Here is a 7,458-nt window from a genome sequence, read left to right on the forward strand (position 1 = left end):
TGTATGTTTCCTTTGCATGATTTTTTCACAGTTAGGGTCATTTTAAGCACAGGTAAAGGTAATTTCAGGTTAGTAACACTAAACAAATCAGCATTTTGCTTTGAATGTTGAAAAAGTTGGATCAAGATACTACCTGACACTCATGAAGATCTGTTCACATGTGTGAGATTGATTAACTTCTGCTGTCAGTCTTAGTCCAGCAGCCTCTGGAGGGAGTCTTGCAGTGGATTCCTGAAGTGTGATCAGTGACTGACAGTGTATCTTGATGACATTGCTCACGCACAGATGATTAGTGTCATCTAGTTCCTCCATAAAGTGGAACAGAAGTTAGAGGTGAGGAGAGGACGGTTCTTTTAAGAAGACTTTGAAACTGAAATTCTTAAAATGAGATGCATGATAAACAAACTAAACCAGAGATTAAGAATATCATCAGTGGTGTTACTGTGTAGTGCAGCCACATAATGGGAAATATGTATAATGCTGAGAATTATCTTGATTATTTAACTATTTGCAAATAATATCTTAAAGTCTGCATGTTCACTCCTGGATCGAACAATACAAACAAACTCACATACATTTTTTTGTACATATTGTATATATTGCTTTTTTTCTTGTGTTGCTTGTATAATACACTTTGGGTTGACGTTTATTTTTGCATTCTGTGTTTATTTTGTGTGTATTCAATCAAAATACATTTTAGGAGGGAAAGAAAATTTACTTTATTGGTGTAGCCTCTTCTACTTAGGTTGTGTCTTACAACTAATGAACACAAGTGGCATTTTATTGTGCGAGCAGATAATCGTGTTGCAGGAGTCATCAGTGTCCTGATCTTTAGTGGATCCTGATCCTCACGAGTGTCTGAATCCATGTTCAACACACTCTGAATCACTCCAGAGAGGAAAAGTGAGCAGAATGAGACATAAAACATAAGTAATCACAAATTACATTGCTCGAGACAAACCACATACTGTGTCCTGACAATTAGGAAAACTATAGAAATTCTGTTAAGTATTTATATTATTAAAATATATAAACATAAAGTTCAGGAACCTGAACAGATGAATAAAAGCAAAGCACAAATATAATAAAACAAGTAGTTTTTAAGTTTGTTGTTTATAGGCCTACCTTTATACTGAGAGAGATTAAAAGGACAGAAGAAAAAATATATTTTTTCTTAGTCTGAAGAACTTCAATTCCAGAATAAAAAATGTGACCCGTCACGGAAACCAGTGACACAAGTCGGCAGCACAACTTTCGAGCAAAATGAGAAAGAAGCGTTTTTTTTTTTTTAATTGGTGATTTTCGTTTTTTTGCAGAATCTGTTAGTTGAGATCACGAAGAAGCCTTTCCGTGTTTGAGATAGCAGTATTGGTATATTTAAAAGCGTACATTTAGAGGTTGAAATCGGCTTGTTTTTCGGAGATTCTAGCACGCAGTGTCATTGTCTGAGTGTATTTCCATACTGGATAAGCCGGCTTTTGTTTCTTTTGTTATTGCCCCCGCCCTCCAAGGGAAGCTGGCTAATTATTATGCAGCGCTCTGGCCGGCGAAAATGTTTTGAAGTACTTCTTCGACAAGCCGGATGCTTATGAACAAGCGCTCACTGATTCTGAAGACGATCTGAGCGACGATGAAAGTGGCATAATAAGACTGAATAACAGAGGCGATTTCAGGTTTTTCATCTTAGGGGGGCTCAGCCCCCAGTGAGGGTGTGTATATATATATATATATATATATATATATATATATATATATATATATATATATATATATATATATATATATATATATATATATATATATGAAAATGAAAATGGCAACATCATTTTATAAAGTATGCCTATGTGTTTATATGTGCTTCATTTTTCTCTGGGGAAACAGCTGTGGTGTGATGAGGGGGGGTGGGAACGCAGTGAAATACATGTGGAACCGATTGCGCCCCCATGATATTTTTGTAAACTGTATTTATGATAAAGAAAATGCACATATGATATTATAAAAATCTATCGATAAACACACACCTTGTCCTCTGTTTCTCGCTCTGTGCCGCTGAGGTCTGGATTGAAGAACGCGCTGAAAGACGGGGAGGAACCGATCGAAGTCTGCCGCCGTTTTCATATGAAATTAAAAGTAGGCTACAGAAATTTGTGTACAGTTAATGTAATCTCAAAATTTTAGGGGGGCTGAGTGGTCATTTTAGGGGGGCTATAGCTCCCCTAAAAATGGCCTAGCGACGCCCATGCTGAATAATATCCCTAATCTACAAATGAGCGAAGATAAAGACGAGGAAGAATGTATCGGACTGGCGTCAGACGAGTTGGACCGTAAGATATCAGAGGCTATATCGATAGTAACATTTGATGGGGATAAAGACAGAGAAATGGGGGAAATCCGTAACTTTGACTGTAAATGCTACACGAGGAGAAAAGAGAACTCTCTGCATGGGAGACAGTCCTGTAGCCAGAAGCTTTCTCCAGACATTATGTACAACATACGGCTGGATTCTTTAGCTGCGGAAAAAGAGTGGCAGGGCATGCGAATTATTGGACATTTAGAGGCAAACAGATGCACAGTGCAAACTTCGGAGATGGTAACATCCACAAAGAAGACCCAGACAAAGAGAAAGTGTGCCCGAACTTTTAATCATTGGAGGCAACGAGATCTGCAAGAATACTTTTCTGTTTCTTATGGGGTGAGTTTCCATAAACATCAAAGTTTTTCGTTTTGTGTTAAAAATTAAAAATGATGGCCAGATTTTAAAGGAGTGTCTTGCAACGTTATCTACAATGCACAAGTTCAAATAGAGTTTTGACAAAAAAAGGTTTTATAAAAAGATAAAACTCACATATTTCAGCCTCTAAATCATTTTTATAAAAGTCAAAAAAGATAAATTACTGACATTTTACAATGCACATTATCCTTTATTATTAATAGTATGCGGTCCGATTTTTCCCGTTGCGTCTGTCGTTGTTATGCAACCATCCAGCTTTACAGGGGGTATGGCTTATCTAAATGAGATGTAAATGAGCCCTATTGTCACTCCCAGCAGGTGAGAACAGGTGAGAACTGCACAATCTTAGAGACCATTTTCTCCCTTTTGAGCTTTATTGAGTGCCTACCTTCAAATGGCCATAACTTCTCCAAATATGATCAGATTTCCATGTGTTACACATCGTTGAAAAGCTTGGAGACTACACAGTAAATCTCCAGTGTTGAAATCCCAGTGTTAAGGACTTTTAGAGTAAAGAGTTAAAGTTGCGGTGTTGAATTTCAAACGATTAACACTAGCTAGTGTAAACGGCACCCTCTTGCGGTGTTAACACGGAAAGTAACCCATATTAACACTGTTGAGTGTTATTAATAACATCCGGGACATTTTCTCGTGTGCGCGCATAACCCATCTGAAATATTTTTCAAAGACGCCATTTTCTTTGCTCGCGATGCGAAGTGCATATGGAATTAAAACAGCGAAATAAAGTGTTTAGTCTTACTTACAAAATATGTTTTGTAATATCATATAGTTTTATAACGATATTTATGTGCTGTATGCGCCTAAACGTTTCTCAGAGACATTTCCTTTCACTCGCGACGCGGAACAGACGAGGGCTTTTTTTCAAAACGGGAAAATCCGAAAGTAAGTGTTTTTATCTCATTTAAAATATGTATTTTATAACATCACATTGATTTACGGTGATATTTATGTGCTGTACACTCCTAAACCTTTTCTCAGAGCGATATTTCATTTCACCAGCGATGTAAAGTATACAGGGAAGTTGGTTTTAACAAGGAAAACACCGACAGTAACAGTTAAGTGTTTTACCTCATTTACTTATTTTATAAGATAATATTACTATATGACGATATTTATTTGCTGCGCTCATCTGAACAAGCCTAACGTTAACGGTTTCTCACAGATTTGAATTGCTCTGCAGTGCGCAGATGCGGAGTTCACTGGGAAACACCAGAAGTAAGTTAACCGTTTTAAATCTTACCTCATTTAAAATGTGTTTTATAACGTCATATTATTTATAGTGATATCTATCTGCTGTAAGTTACACTCCTAAACTTTTTCTCAGAGATATTTTCATTCACTCGCGATGCTCTGGAGCAGATGGGGAAGTTGGTTTGAACAAAGAAAACACCAAAAGTAAGTGTTTTATTTATTTTACAATGTGTATTTTATAAAATAATATCACTTTATGACGATAGTTATATGCTGTGCGTGCCAAAACGATCCGTAACATTTTCACAGATCAAATCTGAATTTGAAGGGAAACAGAAGTGTTTTTTAACGTTAACTTAACTTATCTCATTTATAATACAGTAACTTATTTATTTTGCAACGTCATAATGTCTAATCAAACCACTGTAAAACTGCTCAAATATAAATGGCAATATAAGTAAATTGTTCTTGTTTGTCTCATGAACAATTTTTGTGATTTCATTTCATGAAATGAGTTTTCATGATGTTGTGTCCTTATATTGGATTTGAGTGCTGTTTTCCTTGAATTAATTTGAAAATAACACTCTTCAGTAAACTCAAACTCTCTATACTTAGTGAGTTACATTCTTCATCATTCAAAGTGATTTTGTGTCCTCACAAGTCTTGGAGTATGGCACATCTACTTTGTTTAGACACTTTATTATGTTATTATTTTTAAGCATTATGTTTTGTAATTAGCAAAAGGGAGTTGTATGCGTTTGGAATTACAATTTTAAATAAACTATTTATTTAATATTGTTACAGATGGTTCATGCTGGCTTAACACACAGAATCAAAAGGAGATGATGTGCTTGAAGAGTATGAAGCCACCAATATATGAGTAAGCCACAATTGCATATTTTAAGATTATCATGTTTGTCATGTTTATTTTTTATAATAATAATAATAAAGAGTCTGATCTATTTCTAAAAAATGTCAACTGTAAGTTTGTTTTAGTATATATACATTTGGACTGTCATTTATTTATGTGCTGTCCCATTTATGTGTATTCATTTTAATAGGAGTTGTCCAACCTCAACGCAGAGAGATCAGTATGCACTTGGAATTGTGACTGTCTCTGTCGTTAGAAGACCCATTTTCTAGTAAGACTGACTTTCTTTTTACAAAATACCATTTACAGTGAATTAAATGCTTTCCTTAAAGGGATAGTTCACCCAAAAATTCAAGTGAAAGGGTTAGTTCACCCAAAAATTTAAATTATCCCGTGATTTATTTACCCTTAAGGCAACCTAGGTGTATTTGACTTTTCTCTTTCTCAGATTAATCCAATCTGAGTTTTATTAAAAATGATCCTGGCACTTCCGAGATTTATAATGGCAGTGAGTGGGACTTTCTGTTCAACAGTCCAAAAGAAGTACAATAAAATGCATCCATCCCTAATGACGTGACATGACATACAGCCAAGTATGGTGTCCCATACTCAGCATTCGTGGTCTGCATTTAACCCATCCAAAGTGCACACACACACCGTGAACACACACCCGGAGCAGTGGGCATCATTTATGCTGCGGCAATTGGGGGTTCAGTGCCTTCCTGAAGGGCACATCAGTCGTGGTATTGAGGTAGTAATAAACAGTGCCTCACACGGCTAGGGGTGGTGAATAAAGGCCTGCTGTAGCGAATCAATGCGTTTTTGTAAGAAAAATATCCATATTTAAAACATTATAAACACTTTCCTGTGCTAACTTTAGTGTGTTCCGGGCGGATGACGTAGGACTTTGGTGTAGCGTTAGCTCCAGTGAGAAAATGCTAGTCACGTCAAGAAAGAACCAACGCTTGTTTACAAGACCATTGGAAAACCAGTCTTCTCTTGGCTTTCATTGAAATCCTCCGACACTTCTCTTTACAAATCCTTGTTTTGTACTTCTAATTTGGGATTCGCTCATGTTGCTCTCTCCTCCACTCTTCAGTGTTCGTCACCATGCATGTGCTTCGCCGACGTCCTACGTCATCCGCCCAGAAGGGCTTTCACGTACAACCTTTAGTGCAAGCTAGAGAAACATTTTATTATGGAAGAATGCACTTTATTTCACTTCTTTTGGACTGTTGAACAGAAACAACCCACCGACTGCAATTATAAAACTTGAAAGAGCTAGGACATTTTTAATTTAACTCTGTCTGGATTAATCTCAAAGAAAAAAGTCATATACACATTGGATGCCTTGAGGGTAAGTAAATCATGGGGTAGTTTTAATTTTTGGATGAACTAACCCTTTAAGTCATAATTTACTCACACTTGTGTTCTAATGCTGTATGTTTTTTTTTTTTTTTTTGGGACCTGCTTGTCCTTATAATCTCAGTATATGCCAATCAATATCAAGCTTTTAAAAAAGATGTAAAAGTGTCAGAGTGGTCCCATGTATTTCTTCTGTAGATTTTTCAAAAAATAACGTTTGATAAATGGATTTGAAAATATCTTTTTTTGTTTTTTTGTTTTTTTTATTATTATTATTATTATTGTTGTTTTTCAATTTTACAGGGGAAGGTGTGTGATGCTGCAAATAGGAGTGGATATCTTGCTTGGCTGAAAACTGCTGAGAAACGCATCTTGTCGTGCTGAGAAAAAAAGAAGAGAGAAAAAGACTATTCTCTCCAAGGAGGTCCAAACACCATCACAGACATTGATTAGTGAGCATTAACATGTATTCTGCAATTATGGTAATGAATGGAATGCTGTTGTTTAACCTGATAAATGTCAGCATTATAAATCTTATGACATTAAGAGTACATATGGACCAAATAAGAATGTTTTTTGTGTCTTGCACTGATTTGCTTTGACATTATGATGTTTAATTGTTGTAAGGCCATGCTCTTTACATTGAATTTTAGAATTTTAGATTTAGAATTTATTTATTTGTTTTTATTTTGAATTGCTTTGAATTGAAACATTGAAAGTGAAGACATTTTGGTGCAGGGAAAAAAAAATACAACGTTTCAATAAAATAAATAAATGTAAACATTTATTGTTTTGTGGGTTTATTTTTTTATATTTTCACCTGAACACTGGGGCAGTGTTGACCAGTTAATCCATGAGTGTTAACTTTGAACACCAACTTTGGTGTTCTCATCATCCATTCTGGTGTTAATATTTTACACCTTAAGAGTTTGTTGGTTAACACTGTCAGAGTGTTAATAATGCTAACTCTTTCAAAAGTGTTAATTTAACACTTTACTGGGTGATTCCCATATATACTCTGGGCAAGTGTTAATTTTAACTCTGAGGGAGTTAAATCCACTCTTTAAAATTTGCTGTGTACACTTTCAGAATATGTGAATAACTCAAAATGCCCCAGAACCGACTTGTGTCCCTACTTTCCGTGATTGGTCACAAATTTCCTGATCATTTACTCATGTCATTCAAGATGTTCATGTCTTCAGTCGCAAAGAAACTAAGGTTTCTGAGGAAAACATTCCAGGTAGAGCCCTGCATTTCAGCCCGAGCCCTACGGGGCCCG

General features: G+C 35.8%; 1 long non-coding RNA gene across 1 annotated transcript; it reads left to right on the forward strand.

Annotated features, from left to right (window-relative positions):
* The first annotated feature begins 3,198 nt into the window (after positions 1 to 3,198).
* Positions 3,199 to 6,563, forward strand: LOC109092504. The gene is made up of 7 exons (XR_006159893.1): positions 3,199 to 3,634; positions 3,731 to 3,806; positions 3,915 to 3,967; positions 4,079 to 4,147; positions 4,748 to 4,823; positions 5,005 to 5,085; positions 6,483 to 6,563. It is a non-coding gene; the product is annotated as an uncharacterized LOC109092504 (long non-coding RNA).
* The last annotated feature ends 895 nt before the right edge of the window (positions 6,564 to 7,458 follow it).

Source organism: Cyprinus carpio, unplaced genomic scaffold (assembly GCF_018340385.1).
Source record: "Cyprinus carpio isolate SPL01 unplaced genomic scaffold, ASM1834038v1 S000006795, whole genome shotgun sequence".
In the NCBI taxonomy this organism is placed as follows: domain Eukaryota; kingdom Metazoa; phylum Chordata; class Actinopteri; order Cypriniformes; family Cyprinidae; genus Cyprinus; species Cyprinus carpio.